We start from the raw sequence: 18,636 nt of genomic DNA on the forward strand, positions 1-18,636 counted from the left end.
GTCCATATACGTTCAGACATTTTGTGTATGTTCTATTTATATCTCATTAAAAACATGTTTTCAACATACAAAAATGGCAAGTTACTCACACTTACAAAGCACTGTCTATAAGTCATTCATTCAAACTGGCTAAATCTAGGCCTGCCATTAAAAGTATTGATATCAAAATGACACCGAGTTACTGTACTACAAACAATATAGGCTATCTTGCCTCACAGAAATTAAAGCAAAAGCAATGGTACCCAATGTCTCCTAAATTGTTTCAAGTCACTTGGCCCTGTGCTTTTTAATCTTACCATCTAATCTCACAATGTTGTCATTGCCTCATGCTAGACATTTAAATAAATGTACAAAACTGCTGGTGAATACCAACAAAAAACAAGATATGTTTATACTTGGTTGTCAAGTTCATTTCACTAAATGTACAACTTCTAAACCACTAACTGACAAGAACTGAAGAGGAACAAATGAGGGATGGCAGATGGGGAAAAAAGGGAAATAGGTTCTGAAAGAGAAATATCAAATATCAGTACTGGGTTGGTAGAAATAATGGTCCACAAAAATACTTATACTTGGTATTTTAAAAATAATTGTACTTAAGGAAATACTGTAACTGCTGTTTCTTTTGAACTGTTATTTTGTCTAAAGTAACTGTGTTGCACAATTTTGTACCAGACCATACCACACACAACCAAGATTGCCCAGATATTACAGTCATCCAACACCTCAGATGGTGAGCTTCTCACAGTGAATGCAAATTAATCTGGGTGCTTTGTTTCCACGTTTCTCCTTATTACGTACATAAAATTATGAGCTTTCCTGCTGATAATATATATATATATATATATATATAGCACAATAATTATGAAAAGCTTACTTGAATGTGATAGCCAGAGTGCAGGAAACTGGAATGCAGATGAAGAAAGGAATAGGCCCTCAGGTTGAATCTGCATTATCATGGGAAATGGGTGTGGATCAATGAGCCGAAGTGAGGCCCAGAAATGTCTGACAACCCACCACACACACTCACTTTCCTTCAGGTGTCAAAGCTCTGACTATCCTCAGATTTATCTTCAGTGGTGTGACTCCCTCTCAGTTACAGACTGTGTTACTGATGCCAGCCAGGCAATCAGGAAGTTAAATATGCACACTCAGTGTGCTGCAGATAGCCAGTTTTAGCTTCTCAGAGGTGCAATTACCATGGGCCTCATTTATAAAATGGCCTTACAATCGAACTGTGAATGAAATAGTGGCTTATGCAAAAAACCATGATTAAATAGTTATTTATAAGTCCCATTTGAAGTGGATATTATCATATCTCTATGTAAAGTTTACACTAATCATAAGTTAATTATCCACTGGTTATGTGGAGATACTGCACAAGTGGGCTGTGTGTACAGTTTAAGTATAACATGTAATTAGAAACTGTCAATCTTCTACTAATTCTACTATTTCAAGCTGCCTGTCTTTTCCATAAATAGTATACCCAATCCAGACACTCAGCCTGGGTGCAAGGTATTTGCATTATTTCATATGAAGTCAGATTGAACTCACAATCACTAAAATTGAAATTCAGTCATGAACCATTATTGCCGGAATGAGACTTTTCACCTTCCACTCATGATTGAGGGGTCTGAAGCAGAAATGGAAATAATCTGTCAATGCATAATAAATTAAGCTTCACAGACAACCAGATCTTGAGTAAGAAACACTTCTATTCACTTTCATTCGAAGGGAAGCAAGTATCTATGCTATGCATGTGTGTTTGTGTTCACGTGAGCTTATGTGTGTGTGTGTGTGTGTTTGTTTTTGATAATATGAATTGTTTTAATGTTCTAAATTTGATGAATTAGATCATGTATGCTTCGTTAAACTTTACTCATTACTATGTGAATTTCGCTCAGCAGGAAGTCCGCCCAAATCGCATTCACATGTTAACAACATTATAATTACTCTCCATAGAAGGAGACTAAAGGAGGAGCGATGCGAGATCCATGTGAGAAATGCCAAGTCTGCGAAAGCGGGATAGAATGTCAAAGTGTCGCCTAATTCACTTCTTTTGAGGTGAACATTTCGTTTAATTTTGGAAAATGGTCCGTCCGGAAGCCGACACTGATGAAGAGCGGTGTCATTTCGAACAGCGAACTGATCCAGCTGAGGATCAACTTCATGCGTAAGTATATTTCTTATGATCATATTGGTAAATATGTGTACTGTATTGCAACGTATCTGTGTGTTTGTAGGAATATCCAGCAATATGCGCGTTTGTAAATTCCCACACTACGAACGATTCAAACTATTGCATCTCAAAATTATAGGCTAGGCTCTCTGCGTCTGGTTGTGTTAGAAGTATCAGGTAGACTGTATGTTTTTCGATCATATTGGTAATAAATAGCCCGTGGCGTGGCTAAGATTCTAAAACTGATGTCCTCGCAAAATCGATATTAGCATACTGTAAGTAAATTCGGGAAATAGCAATATAATAACCACTTAGCTAAACAGACCTAGCCTACTTCAGATTGAGGCATTGTTATTGATGAGTTGCGTGTAGTTGAGCCGGAATAGCAATGTTTATTTAGTTTAGCTAATGTTGTTTCGTTGATAGCTTGCATTATTTGTAAATGTGTGCTGTATTACATTCTCTGTGTGTTTGTAGGAATATTCACTAATATGCGCGCTTGTAAATTCCCACACTACGAATGATTCTAACCATTGCTTCTCAAAATTATAGGCTACCTCTCTGCGTCTGGTTGTGTTTGTTTGGTTCTTTGTTTGTATATGATGTAACCATGTCACATTTCCTAAGTTTCGTTTTCATTAGTTAGTGGTTTGCCCCTTTTTTGTAAAGCACATTTAATTTTCACCTGTTGAAGGAAATGTGCTATATAAATAAAGTTTGATTTGATGTCACATTTCCTAACAATTTTGTTTTTATCATATTTACAGAGATGCTGATCAGGAAACATGGCCTGGTTCACCACTAGCTAAGAGGCCATGCAAGCGTTGCAAGAGTACACCAGTCTCATCTCATCTTCCATGCGTATAGTTTGCTTCAATAAATGTTCTGAAAATCAAAAGATGTCTTTGTTTCTGTCTTCTAAATGGCTCACTGAGTCTTTGTCTTAGTGGTGGGGAGGCATGCGGCCAGGTGTGAATAGCCTACTTAGCTGGCAGGTCGTCCTACCCAATGCATATTCATTACAGAAAGGCCATTTGCCCTCCCATTCTCACCTGGTGTTGAAAAATAGTAGTCACAACACTAACTTTTAGCAATGTATTTTATATTTCTCATTGGATTTGCTAAAATATTTTGTCATCTTTTGATACCCAAGACCTTGATGAACACATTTCAGTGACCAAAAGTCTTAGTCACAATTGTTCAGTGTGCTTTATTACAACATTCCTGTGCATGTTCAAAACTACTGTTTACAGTTTGTGTGTTTTTAGAGCAGTTTACAATCCACACATGATTATGACCTACTTACTGCTGCCATATTATTGTAGCTGAGTCTGTGCTGAAAACAAAGATATGAAACACTTTGGAATCACTGTATATAAAGTTGATGAAATGTACACAAATGTCAGAGCATCGCAGAATCACCAGTGTGCCTTATTTTACCCTTAGACCCCAGAGGGTTAACTAGTAATAATTTGAATTATTTATATCAACAATTAAATTTTAACTAATAAAAATAAACATTTTTGATATCAAATATTACATTTAAATTAGTTAAAATTGATATCAAGAATTGAATTTCAAATAGTTTGAATGTTAATGATCTTCATTTTCATGCATCAGTGAAGGCAGAGAAACACTTGCATTACTTTCTTAAAGGACCAAGCTCCAAAAGGGAAAAACATGGAAAAATTATTCTATAATAACCTTGGAGGAGTGGAACAATGTGTAAGAAATTGTGGAGTTGCTTTATGATTATACCTTTAGCCTATAGGCTAATTATTGCTTTTAAATGCAGAGCTGAACGTGCAAATAGGCTACATCCTCTCAGAGTTGTACTTACGTCTCACCCTTCTTTTAGAAAACAATGTGAGACAAAAATAACTAGTGCTACTTGATATCAAAATGACGCCAAGTTACTGTACTACAAACAATATAGGCTATCTTGCCTCACAGAAATTAAAGAAGCTGTATTCCAAAGCAACGCTACCCAATGACTCCTAAATTGTTTCAAGTCACTTGGCCCTGTGTTTTTTCATTTTACCAACTTACAATGTCGTCATTCACGCTTTGTGTCACATCAAAGTGTCAACTACAATTTCCTCATGCAAGACATTTAAATGAATGTACAAAACTGCTGGTGAATACCTACAGGAAGCATCGTTACTGTGGGTTCTTCACAAAGAAGTTTGTGAAGAACCCACAGTAACGTAGCTAACTAACCATGTGGACAACAATATAGCCTGTGGCTAGCACAGAAGGTAATTATATTACTTTCCAGTTTAGCCAACATTATCTTACAACATCCTTGTGTATAAGCATATAAAAGTCAACAGGAATTTGTACGCATACTAAAACTATTGAAAATGCGCGCTTCATGCAGTCTTACCTACAAATAAAACATAAAGGCTTTTAGCTGACCACATAGACAGACACTCGCTTAGGTTCTTGCTAACAAAGGCATAGATTAAATTTCAGAAGTGGTAGTGACATTTAAGGCAGGAGGTCTGGTGGTCCTCCTCTAGAAAAAAAATTGGTCACTATGTGCAATTTCCTGCATTTTTACAATATTTGGCTTAACTTCTGCTAGAACCCAATTTTTGATGGTATTATTATCATTATTTATCCTTTTTTTTTTTTTTTTTTTGGCTGTATTTGTAAAAACGCTTGGCAGGTATAAATAACATGGTGTATATACTGTAGGTATAGTGATAACTTGACCTTTGACTTTATGGCCACCAAATTTAGCGTTTCGCACATAAATATACAAGCACTGTATTACACTCTTACTAACTTGAAACTTAAGTTGATAAACATTAAAGGAGATCTTACAGCATGCATCTGTATCAATGGCATTTTCTTCGTTGTTTTGTCATTTGTTTTTCTTAATTGTTTTTTGTGCGATATCTAACTGACCTATATTTAAAAGTCATCCATGTCCTAATGAAATGTAGATCTGAATGTTTTTCAGACATGTCTGATGTCTCTAACTAAATTGTAGAGTAACAAATTGACAAGTGAAGCAAACAGGGTTGCCAACTCTGGGTGCCTGGCTGGAGTGAGATTTTGATGCCATGGGCTCAATCACGCGTACGCGCACTTAATCACATGCACATATTTGGACTCAATTCACCATCAGGGTTTAGAAAAGTATGCAGCTTACACATGTGGCGGAGGAGGGAGCTTAGGTCTAAGATTTAAGGATATAGCCTGACTACGCCACCCTGGGACTTCCACCCAGGGAAATACTCACAATTTCACAATATTAAACATACACTAACCCAATAAAGGGCACACAGGTTCATTCACTAATGAAAGTCAAAGATGTATTGTTTCCAATATCAAAACTACAACATTTTATTGAATGTTCACGAGTTAAAAAGGCAATAACAAGGGTTTACAGGAAGAGGAGAATCAGAATGGTAGCAAGAACCAGAAAAAATAATAATAATAAAAAAATAACACAAGAACCTGTCCTACTCCATACACATAGCCAATACATGAACAGACAAACACACACACACACTCACTCACACAGCCAAATCTACACATGACCACACTTACTCACTCTGCCAAATATATACATGAACACACACTCACTCACTCAATATATTTCAACCCACTTCCCATAATGTTTCAAGATGACGATGCTTGCAGAACGTGAGTTTCGGAAGCCGTGTGTTTGAGAAACTACTGTTAGCTCAAGCAAATAACCTGTATTAATACTAATCAAGCATCAAGGATTAATACTCATCAAGGAAATCAAGCGTGCTCAAAAATGTTGAATGATGGGCCAGTTACAAGACAGAAAGAATGGAAAGATGGTGATTCCGGATTGTCAAACAGTGTGCTGCAGGAGTTGAAAGCGGTCAATAATAAAATAGACGGGATGAAAGAGGCTTTTGAGAGCCAACTAAATTCCAAGGTAGACAATCTGCACGTTTTGCTGGAAAAGCTAGCCATTGAAAACAGAGACTGTCTGAAAGCTGAACTCGCTCGAAAAACGAAGGAAATTCAAGATAACTTGGATCTGGAGATTGGCCACGTAGTGGTGAGAATTGAACAAATGGAAGCTAAGATTAATCGGGTGAAAGATAAAGCCAACACTCGCTTTGATCCCTATGTATCTGTTATTATCTCCGGCATATATTGTGAGGAAGGGGAAAACGCTCACCGAGGGACTACAATGGGAGAGTCCCCGCGGAGTCGTGGCAGCCGAAAGACTGTGAGAATGTGGAGGACGGCCCGGTGTGATAAAGGCCCCTCAAGGGTCGGGGGGTGTCGGTATCTTGGTAAAAAATGAAATTTTTAGGTCATATAGGTTTAGTCTAATTGATAAATCAATAGATGGTATAAGCATTTGGTGTCAGAGTACTGCTTTATAATTTTCTCTTGCTATCTTCCCCCTGAATGATCAGTACGGGCTGACTCCTATGAGTTGTATAATCACCTATTGGTTCAGATTTATAATTTGTTAGAAGCTGATACTATTTATGCATGCGGAGATCTGAACAGTCAAATAGGGCAGCTGGAAGACTGTATTCGTGATACTGATATGGATGTTCCACCCAGAGTCAGCTGGGATAATGTTGGAAATAAACACGGTGAAATGTTCGTGGAATTTCTGAAGGACTCCAAATGTTGTGTTCTGAATGGACGGATATCTGGGAATGATCATTTTACCTCAATATCTGTAAAAGGGAATGCAGTTGTGGATTATATAATTACTCCTCAGAATTTTTTATACTTGTATTGAGTTGAACATCCACAGTCCTAATGAGTTAAATGAAAGTGGGAGCTTCAGTTGTCTCAACCTGCTAGGTGATCAGTGCAGAGTACCTGATCACTCTATGTTGGTGTTAACCTTCCAAGCAGGTGGGGGCTCTACTGAAGATTATATGGTCTCAGATAATGTTCAACTTAGACAATATCCACAGAAGAATAATAGAAATGTTTCTCCTCAATTCTCCTCCACTCGTGAGTGTCAAATAGTGCTTATTGAACTCTTAGATAAGCTTACTCAAGTACGACATCAAAAAGAATTTGATAAATGGTATGGCGAATTTTGTAAATATATTTGTAATGTAACTGAAGTGTTTAGAAGTCCATACTCCAACAGGAAAGGTGGATTTTGAAGGAAACGTAAACCTTATTGGAATGGACAGTTGAAAGTAATGTGGAAGGAAATGAGGATGGCTGAGAAAAGATTTCTAAAGTGTGATGGTAAGGATATGAGGAAGCAACAGTTAAAAATTTAATTTAAGGCTCAACAAAAAATTTTACAGAAAACTGCAGGCTTGCAAAATAAATTATGAGAGGGGGCAAGCATTAAAAATAGAGCATCTGCAAACTAATAATCCCCAGTTGTTTTGGAATATAATAAATAATTTGGGCCCAAAAGAGTTAAATCCATCCCAATGGAACTGGTGTTGAAAAATTGATCCTCTGTCTTTGCTATTGATTGTGTTCTGAAAAAAATGGGAAACAGATTTGGGTTCTTTATTTTCTGGAAGTAACTGCCCAGCTGAGTGGGATAACTGTTTTCTTGCAAGGATAGTTTATCTTTACAATATTATGGAGGCTAATATGCAGCAGGATTCTTATTCCTTCAATCAGTACTTAAATGCTAATAACAGAAGAGGAAGTTAAAAGGGGAATTGGTGGGCTCAAACTGAGAAAAGCAACTGGTATTGATAATCTGCCCAATGAACTTTTGAAACTACCCTGTTTATTTCAAATTTTAGGTAATCTTTTCTCTGTTTGCTTTAAGTATAGCCTAGTCCCCTCTGTTTGGCATAAATCTATAATAAAAACCAATCCCTAAGTCCCAAAATAATGATCCTAGAGTTCCTTTGAACTATAGGGGTTAAGTCTTTTCAGTTGTGTTTATGAACTCTATTCTAGTATTCTTAATGAGCGACTGTATTGTTATTTAGAAACATTTGGCCTGTTGGTAGACAAACAAAATGGCTTTTGAAAGAATAGAGCTTGTATTGACCACATATATTCATTATATACTATAGCTCATGCTAGAATACAAGAAGGGAAGCCTACTTTTAGTTGTTTTATAGATTTTCAGAAAGCCTTTGACTGCATAAATCATAACCTTGTCAGTTTCAAATGACTAAAATCTGGTATAGATGGTAAATTTTATAATGCCTTAAAATCTCTTTATCAAACCCCAGTTGCATGTGTGCTGGTCAATGACCATAGAACAGGTTGGCTTCCAACCCCATCTGGTGAAAAACAGGGGGACGTGCTCTCTCCCACGCTGTTTTCCATCTATATAAACGATCTAGTACTAGAAATTAAGCAAGCAGGTTTTGACGTTAGATTGGGTGATTTTACGGTCGGCACTCTTCTATACGCAGATGATATAGTCCTTCTTGCTGAGACTGAAAATGATCTGCAAAGTTTGTTGAATATTGTATGTTGTTGGTGCAACAAATGGAGATTGAAGATAAACAATCAACAAACATTCTACTGGTTTGGACTCAGGAAGGTGAGTGCTAACAGCAACCTTGTGGGCAGTGGATTTTGAATGCACTTCAAAGCTTGCCAATGCATTTCTCCAATTTCTATATCCTGTGGATATATATGCAAGCTCTGCATTTTTGGCCAGAGTAGATTGTTTGCTTTTAAATGCCTTGCTGCAGTAGAAGCACAGCACACCCCCCATATTTGGGCTATAGTGAAGCCACTGGTAGTCTTGGTACCACTTGTCTTGGAAGCGCAGTGTATTATCCGAACACTTCTGCACCACTATGCATTTTGAGTTTGGTTGGTGTGGCTTCAATGGAATTGGCTCAGCTTCTGCCTCTTTACTACTTTCTCCTGTCTCGCTGACTCTCTGAATCTCTTGCTGTCCTTCCTATGATAAATATTTTTAGAATGAACAACTGTGTGACTCACTTTCATTTTTAACTATTAATTTCCCTGTTTGAAAGTTATCTTACCTGGGTATCACTAATATTGTCTCCACTTTCCCTCAAAACTGCCTCAACTTCCTCTTCCTTGAGGAAACATGACATGACAAAATCAGCTACTAAAATACCATCCAATAAGAGTCTAAATAGCTTACATGTAGGCCTATCCTAAAAATGACAACTTGTAACATACCCTCAATTGTTATTAATACCATAGCCAAGCTACATCTTTCTCCAATTAGCCTAGTCATGGAGTTCTACATGCCCAGTCTTTCTCCTTATAATATTTGGATTGATAATATCAATGCAAATATTCTACTGTAGGTCTACAATGATAAAATGAATGAAACTTTTTCCCCCAGTTGTTTATTTTTCCCAATCCACAGAAATCACAAGAATAGGCCTAATCAATATTCACTTTGAATCACAGGATTAGGATATATTCTATGCGGTATCTTGAAAGACACTTCTCATATTTTATTGTCCAACTAATCACCTCAATTAAGCTGGCCTGTTCCCTGTGCCTTGATCCAGCGGCTGCATTGGTTTGGGTCTGTAAAAAAATAGCAGTGTGTGCATTTATTAGCTAACGTTAGAAATTAGTCCAAGATCAAGATACAAATGTAGCTAACTTTGTTGATCACTAACATTACTGCGACATATAGAAACACTATCAAACAACGATAAACTACTCGAACAGGGCATATGACGTTAAGATTCTTGCAGTAATATGTATGTAATGAAAAACATGGTTTTCAACGTCCAAGAATGGGAAGTTACTCTCACACAAGGTAGCTAATGTTAAACACGCTGAAAATGCAGAAAGCGGAACTGTCCCGGAAAGATTTTATAGATGCAAAAGCAGTAGTTTAAATGTTGTATTTTCAGTTAGGCAGCAAGCCAGTTTACTGAGTTTAGAGATTTGCTGCAGTCAGAGGGGGAGATTGAACCCTGGTCTCTGAATCCTGTAAACAGCTCAAACCAAAAGTTAATGGCACTAACATTACAGGCATTTAGCAGACGCTCTTATCCAGAGCGACTTACACAACTTTTTTACATAGCATTTTACATTGTATCCATTTATACAGCTGGATATATACGTACCTTGCTCAAGGGTACAACGGCAGTGTCCTACCCGGGAATCGAACCTGCGACCTTTCAGTTACAAGTCTAGTTCCTTACCCACTGTGCTACACTAACCACTAGGCTACATGGCAAATACACATAATAGATGTAAATTGTACTGTTTTAAACGTGCACACTTCCACGTACATATGATCATTTTGTTTACATCCAATGTTTTTATTGGTTGATGTACGTAAAATGACCAATGGGGAGACATATTCTTTGTGGGCTAGGAGCATTTCTGGCTGGATAAAGAAGAAGAAGAAGAAGAAGAAGAAGAAAAAAATGCAAAATCCCCTTAGTTTGGGGCTTTATTGTGTGGACGTGAAGTTGTTTATGAATTCTGTCTGTTGAAATGGGGTCAGAATTTACAGAAATTAATGTATTTAAGGGCTGAGAGTCTGTGGCTGTTGCAGTTATTTCTGTGGGGAACCCTGAAAAGTGCCAAACTTTCGGTGCTGTATAGGTATGTATATATGTATGTATAGGTATGGGGTATGCCCCGCCAAGACATAACTTGGGGCATGCCCCGCCAAGGCATAACTTGGATGGATGGCATACCTGCCATCCCAGTTATTGACAGAATTGCTCTTGTACTGAATATATGTACACAAATATTATGTAACTGATTTTGTGTATAGCGCTTCGGTAGTTAACATCACACAATCCCAGCATGCATCTTCTTTGATCAAAACAACGCCAAACTACTTTCCACAAATTGAAAAAGCAACTGCTGCCACTTAAAGTTTTTTCAGTAAAAGGTACAAAGGCCACATTTATAGTAACGGTGAATTATGCTGACCAAAGCCACAGGTGATTTCTCAGTAGTAGATTCCCTAATCTGCCACCTACCACGTGCATTGCCACATTCCAGGCTAAATGTGCCTCTATCTGTGGAATAATAGGCCTGCTGCACCTGGAGTTACAGGGTATTATGTTAATTAGTCATCTCATGCAAGTTTCCCTGGCCATGAAGAAGCTCCCTTGAATCCTTGACATCCTGCCTTTTCTCATCAGTGGCATCCCAGAGCATTATCAGATGTGATTTGCTTCATTGTTGAGTCATATGTATTTTGCAATAAGGTTAATTTCCAATGACACATCTTTTATCTCTACTCTCCTAGTTCTTCAAATTGAAGTGAATCTGCATGACAGCTCAAATAATTTTAAATGAAGGACACTGTTTGGTCCTGCATTTCTGGGCTTTGCAGCTTAATCACTGAAACTGCATTTAATTATTTTGGTCAAGTTTTGGTCAACTTCCAAATCTTGGAAATCTGGAATTTCACACTGATATGGCTCCCTCTAGTGGTCATGGGGGGTTCAAAGAAGGGAGAAAGATTTGTAGGTCATAGCCTGATGAAATGGTTAAATCAACAGCACTCTCTGGCTATTGCATGTATTTTGTGGGCCAATCATTGTTGTATGAAAACAGGTCCGTTTCTGCGAATGAAGATGCAGTCAGTATCATTAACAAAGGTTGTACTTCAATGTCATTTAGTAATAGATTAATTTGAAATTTAACCTGGACATGAATCACAAATAATTTCATTTTAAAGGTTGCCTACATACCATGTTTTGACAATGATATGGCTGATGCTTTATCATGTCTTAATTATTCTTTAAAAAAAAAATTTTTTAAACAATTTGTCATGTTAGGTGGTGCGGTGACACAGTGGATAGTACTGTTGCCTCACACCAAGAAAGTCCATGGGTCAGATCGTGGCCAGATCCTGTGTGGGATTTACATGTTCTTCCTGTGTCCACATGAGTTTCCTCCGGGTACTCTGATTTCCTTCCACAGGCGAGACATACCAGCAGCCATACCATCACGCACTCTGCTCCTGCCAACTGGCTGAAGCTAAGCAGGTGTGGGATTGGTTAGAACTTGGATGGGAGACCACTAGGGAATACTGAGTTGCTGCTGGAAGTGGTGTTGGTGGGCCAGCAGGGGGGAATCTTTCCTCTGGTCAGATAAACCCCAATGCCCCAGTGCAGTGACGGGGACACTGTGCTGTAGGAGATGCCATCCTTCGGATGAGACGTTAAACCAATGTCCTGATTCACTGTGGTCATTAAAGATCCCATGACACTTATCGCAAAGAGTAGGGGCTTCCCCGGTGTCCTGGCTAAAATCCCAGATCTGGCTCTCACAAAAACTTGCCACCTAATCATCCCCTGTTTTAATTGGCTGAAAAAGTTATCTCCCTCCAGTGGAGCTGCTCAGTGGCCAACAATAGAGGATTGTGGTTGTACTGGGCAGCTCCCAGGTGTGTATGTGTATGAGTGTGAAGCAGGGCGTTCCTGCAAAAGAGCATCCATGATCAGCGAACCTGCCCTGGGTAAATAAAGGTTAAATATAAATAAATACAACTTGGCTAATTAGGGGGAGGCGTTAAGGGGTTATTAGCTGTTGGGGAGCATGTGTTCACAGTTGATCAACTTTGTGGACATGAAAGTTAGGTCCAGGGGCCAGGTCCACTGGTCTGAATTACCCAGCTTCAGTCAGATTATTCTGTATTATGTATAACTCTTTGTCAGCTTTTTATTCAGCAGTAGCTAATTGCATTAGGTCAGGGATAAACCAACATAACATAAAATAACATTTGAAAAATTCAGCTGTCTCTATCAAAGGGCAATATTGCAAGCATTGAATTTCATCTTCACTATGCAGTTCCTCATGAGCCTCTATTCATGACTGATGCCAGCAACACCATATTCAGTCCCTGGCTCTGTTATAACTCCGTCTTCTCTGTCAACACCCAGGCCTACCTCATAACCACTACAATTGCTCACTCCTTCAGGATAGTTTCAGCTACCACAGCAGCTCCTGAAGTTCCAACAGCCACACTCAGTCATGGTGATAATTGTCTGCTGCTTTTGATTGCTACACTAGGCTCAATACCAAGGGCAGACCTTGGTCAAATACATATTTAATTACTTTTAAATACTTTTTTAGAATTTATTTGAAATACAACATTTACAAATACTGAGTATTTAAATTACAAAATGTATTTGAAAATACATTTAAGGATCAGTTCCATGTATTTACAATTACTTTCAAATATGTCTTAAACATAAAATACAGAATTTTCAAATACATAGTGTTCAATTTAATGGAATTATTTATAAATATTTTCATGACATAAGGCCAGTGGAGCAACATGCGCAATTGCTGTTGAAAGATTTGCAAAGCACTGGATATGCGAGAAACTTGAGAATTGAGAATTTTTTCTAATTAGAGGACAGTATTTTGATGAGAACGCGCCAGGTGACTGCTGATGGCCCCAGTCCAATTGTACAGATTTCTATTGTTAATTGGTCTTGAATATGCACAGCTGAAGTCTATTTTATCAGTGTCTAACTACAAAATGTAAATGATGGAACTGTACATATGGCAGTTGAATGCTCTGACAACAGAAAAACAAGAGGAAATACAGTAAAAGGCCACTAACTTTAAAAAGATTGCATGGGTATAAATAAACTGACAAGTAGCTTATCAGGAAGTCTGAGATTGTCATCCCCCCATGCAAAGGCATGTACAGGCATTTGGCTACTGTCCGTTAGAGGCAGCGCATGGGTTGTTTAAAATTGCCAACATAGGCTACCCTTACCCATAATCCAAATTCAACCCCTTGCCCCTGGAGTGCCCTCACTATTATAGCTTGCTGACAAGACAACATCACAAAGATTGTACAGACAACTCAGGGATACTCCCTTCAGCATGAAGCCTACATTGTTGCTGGCTCCGTCATTTCTGTTGTCTATCACTGAAATAGTTCATAATACATATAATGCATTTTTAAAAGGCTCTAAATACTATTTGAAATAGTATTTGGTTTTCCAGGAAAGTATTTATTTAAAGGAATGTATTTGTGAAATATTATTTGAGAAAGTATTTGGTTTTCCATTAAAATAATTTAAATACATCAAATACAGAGTATTTTATGTGTAAATGTATTAGAAAATACTAAAAATATGTATTTACATACATTTTCAAATACAAATACATATTTGTATTTGACCCAGGTCTGACACATCACACCTCACAGGGCATCACACAAGTTCAGAAGTATGCTTGCATATGTTGTTAACATTTGCTACTTGCTGCAACTATATTTATTATTTTTATTATTATTATTATTATTATTATTATTATTATTATTATCAATAAACTTCAGGTAGTTGTTGAGCACTGACTCGATTTTAAAGTAGAATGTCCATTTCTCATCCTGTTGACACCAGGTTGCTTCTACAGTATTTAATTGGGATATTGATTTGGACTTCCTGATCTTCAGAAAACAGCAGGCACTCTGCTGTACACAATGGACCAGTTGTACATGCATAAAACTAACAGTGCAAAATGTAGCCTGATGAGGGTATGTTGGTGCGTATGCAGTCTGCATGAAAGAAACGTCTTATTTACTAACGTTACAGATAATTATGTACTGTATACTAATCATATTTTGCGAATGAAATAAAGCTTAAAACGCACCGTTCAAAAAAACTCCTGTTCATGACATATCCTGAATATCTTGATTGGACGTGGGTAAATTGATGAATCTTCTTGTGTAAAGTATATCTAGCACTATGGACAGCGAAGGACAAAATGTGGACTGTGGCGGCTATTGTCGATTTAAATTATCCAAATGCGATAGACTGATGTTGCAAGTAGCTTGACTATTGCCGAGATTGAATGGGAACACTGTTTGGCAGTTTTTGGGTCATTTTTACTTCTCCCAGAAGAGTCATTATTTCTATGGCCGGGTGTTATTAGCAGGTGCCACTGATTCAATGATTTTTGTGTATTGCTCAATGCATATTGCTTTCTCCGCATCCAGAGAAGGGGCAATACTTCAACTTAGTTTGCCTTACCCGCACTAAAGTGGCAAGAGTGCATTTACGTATTACATATAGAAAGGATTCACTGGACTTAAGGTTTTTGTTATGTAACTAACCCAGTTAACCCCACCCACTGAAAACCTGGTGTTTATCCAAGGGGGAAAGCAAGTCAATTTCGGCACAGGCTTTTATTTGTTTTTTGTTTTTGTTTTTTTTACAAGAATCAGTTTTAAATATTTCTCAGCCATTTGTGAATGCAAAACAGTATTAAAACAACACGTCAGCAAGGAATTCACAGATTTCAGTTACCTGGACCTTTTACAAATTAATTAGTATTGTAGAGCATCCCTTCACGCAGTGCCCAAAACAGAATATTATAATGAAAAATTTTGGTTCCTAATGTTAAAAAAATAATTAAATTCTATTTCAGATTACATCAAAGAACTTGTTTAGAAAGACTGGGAAAGCTGTTAAAGCAGCCATTACAAATGTTCTTCAGTGGCTGTCAAAAAACAAATGTGTTGGAATTTTTTTTTAAATATTTTGAGAAGAATGCATTCCACGGTTTACATCTCCAGTCAGTCACACAACTGTCTGTACATAGAACACAGGCATGCTTACAGGGCCGGCCGGCTGCAGGTGGAGGGCAGGGTGGAGTAGTTAAGTTGGCCTGCAACCTAATCAGCACTAATCTTTATCTGTTCTACCTGCAGTGAAACCAGACAGAGACAGCAGGAGACACATGGGTTTTTGGAACAGGAGAGTGAATAGCAGTTTATTGTTGACCTGGGAACTACATTGTGTTTTGGTTTTGTGCCACACTGGCAGATTTAGTTTGTTTTAATAAACTGCAGTGTGACATAACAACAGTCTTGGTTTAATTCATCAGCTGCACCAAAGAACCTGTTACACTGTGTTATGCCTAGTGCACACTACACAATTTTAGCAAGGATTTTGTAGTCGCAGACTAATGTTCAAGGTGTTAAGAAAATCTCAACAAAAATCCCTAGTCTTCGCTTGATTGGTGCGCGCACACTTGTCCAGCAGTCTTCTAATGTGACATGGTGAGAGACTCACCCGATCCAGTCGTAAGCTCATGTGCGACTCTTGTGAGAATATCCCACTGGTTTGATTTTATCTTAAGTCTTTAGGCATGGTTTGTGTAGTGTGTGACACAAACACTCGTATTTCTTCTTGGAACCGTCAACAGCCAATGAGCTTTCGGCTCAGTGTTTAAGAATTGGCACTTAACTACCCAAAGTAGGCTAGAATAAAAAACCCAGTTCTATACCAAGGAAACGATAGATTGCAATAACCCACAGGGAATTGATTTTAAAAATGTATTTACAGTAAAATAACGACTTGTATAGGGGAGAAGGGAGTTGAGCCAGCAGCTATGTGATGTAGCCTATAGTTATTGGGTTATATAGTGGACATGGTGAATCAATGAGAGGCATAACTGTTTGCCATGTGGAGTGATTTTATTGAGTTTTAATCTAATGATTCTTGTGTCTGAGGGGGAGATAAGGTGATATAATATCATTGCTGTAGCCTATAACATGGTTAGATTAGATGTGATATTTTCTATGGTTACTTCAGCACATCTGTGACAATCAGCGAGGCTCATCCCTGTTCTCCTAAACCAAAGCTAGCCAAAATAGTTTATCTAGCTCGCTATCATTTTACCTCCAACGACCTTTGAAGGAGTTTATCCTCGATCTTTGACCGTGTTGTCCCCATCTTGCCAACCATCTTTTTGTCCAGATTCTTTTTATTTTTTTAAAGCGGTTTTTCCACACCCATTAGCGCACAGACATGTGCCGCCACTATCTGCTGCCGATTGTCATCTTCCATTTTCATTCTGCTGGCAAAGATCCTGCACATGGCCTGCACATGTTTTCTTGTGACAACACAGCACACCAAGATCTAGTTTATTATGACCTGAATCCTGTACTGTGTGACCCCCTGTGATTACCAGTCTTTTGTAAGTCGTGTAGTGTGAGTGTTTCTAGGATGAAAATACCAGCGATTTTTAGGAAAGACAGTCGTTAAGTGTGACATGCTGTCCGTTGTAAAGATTTTGTTAGAATTTTACAAGTTGTGTAATTTGCACTAGGAATTACTGGAGTTATCATTGAAGATATCATGAAAGGTCAGTTTTTTGCACTATAATAAAAATCATGGCAATAATAAACCACCAAAAAAGGTGGAATAAATGCTGAGACAAGGCTAAGTTTTATGATGGTCTAAAAGAAACTTATGTGGAATTTGAGTTCTGATTTGTGTGACAATGTTCCAGAAATTTGTGGGTGATAGAGGTATTTCTAAATAATAAACCTTATCAAGCAAAAAAAATCAAATTTTTCTGTACTAAGACCACAAATTTAAGGTTGCAGCTTACTTTGCAACCAATATAAACAGTCAGAGCTAAGCATCCTCCATAGTGAGGATGCTTCTCTTGATCAAACAACTGCTTTCTTTTTGAGATGCACTGCATTTGCTTATTATATTACTGATGTCAAAGGAGTTTAATTTCACCATTTCGGATTATGGCCCAGAGAATTAATTTGGATAGTTACAATTACAAAACAATGTCAGGTCTGATTTTTAAAGTGTCTTACTGGAACATTATACTACTGAATTTAATTTACACATATGCAACTTATCTTTAGAATGCAGGACAAAGAGTTTAACCGATCAGTACTTAAACACAGAAAATACAAAAAGCAACAGTCTGAAATGGAAAATAATAAAATAACATTTCAGAGATAAAAGTTACCACTCATCAGGGCAGTCGTAGATCATCACTTTGTTTCAGCTGCCCTCTGAATTTTAAATGTAATTTAACACAACATAAAGTTTACTTTAAAAAGCTAAGTATAAGCTGTATATAGTTGTGCTTTGTTGTCTTCATGCTACCAACCAAAAACAAACAAAAATAAAAAAATCTCTTTACCTGGTTACTTGGGTTTAAATTTGTTGATGATTTTAAAGTGAAAACCAAAATCCACCACCTCATTCCTCTTCAAGGATGAGTTGAATATCACTGATTATTGGAATACAAAAAATATACAAATAATGTTATTATATATGAGTGACCAGCAAGATTAAAGATGTTCCCTCTGAGTTTCAAGAAAATGATTGCCATAAGCAGTGCTATGACCAGACCTGTCCCTGTGCATGCTGGGAAACACCCAAGCTGAAAAAATGTATCCAACATTTTGGTTCATTGACCTCTCAAAATATTTACATTTCACACTGGGGAGTAGAGATTTCACAGAGCTGTTTAAAGCTAGCTGCTGATGGAAAAAAAATTATTCTTTTTCTCCCAGTTTTGGAATGTCCAATGTTCATTGCTGCAGCCTCAGTCATTGATTTAGAATTGATTGCAGACATGCATGCGCTGTCCTCTGAGACATGATGTCAGCCGCCATTGCTTACCGCTCTACAGTTCATATCAGGCTCGCATGGCCTGTTATGTCCAGCTGAAAAGGATGACTAGTCGAGTGACCAGTGGGGGTTACTGGTGCCTGATGAGATGTCACCCCAGCTGACAGAAACCCTTCC

The sequence above is a fragment of the Anguilla anguilla genome, chromosome 6 (genome assembly GCF_013347855.1).
Source record: "Anguilla anguilla isolate fAngAng1 chromosome 6, fAngAng1.pri, whole genome shotgun sequence".
Lineage (NCBI taxonomy): Eukaryota > Metazoa > Chordata > Actinopteri > Anguilliformes > Anguillidae > Anguilla > Anguilla anguilla.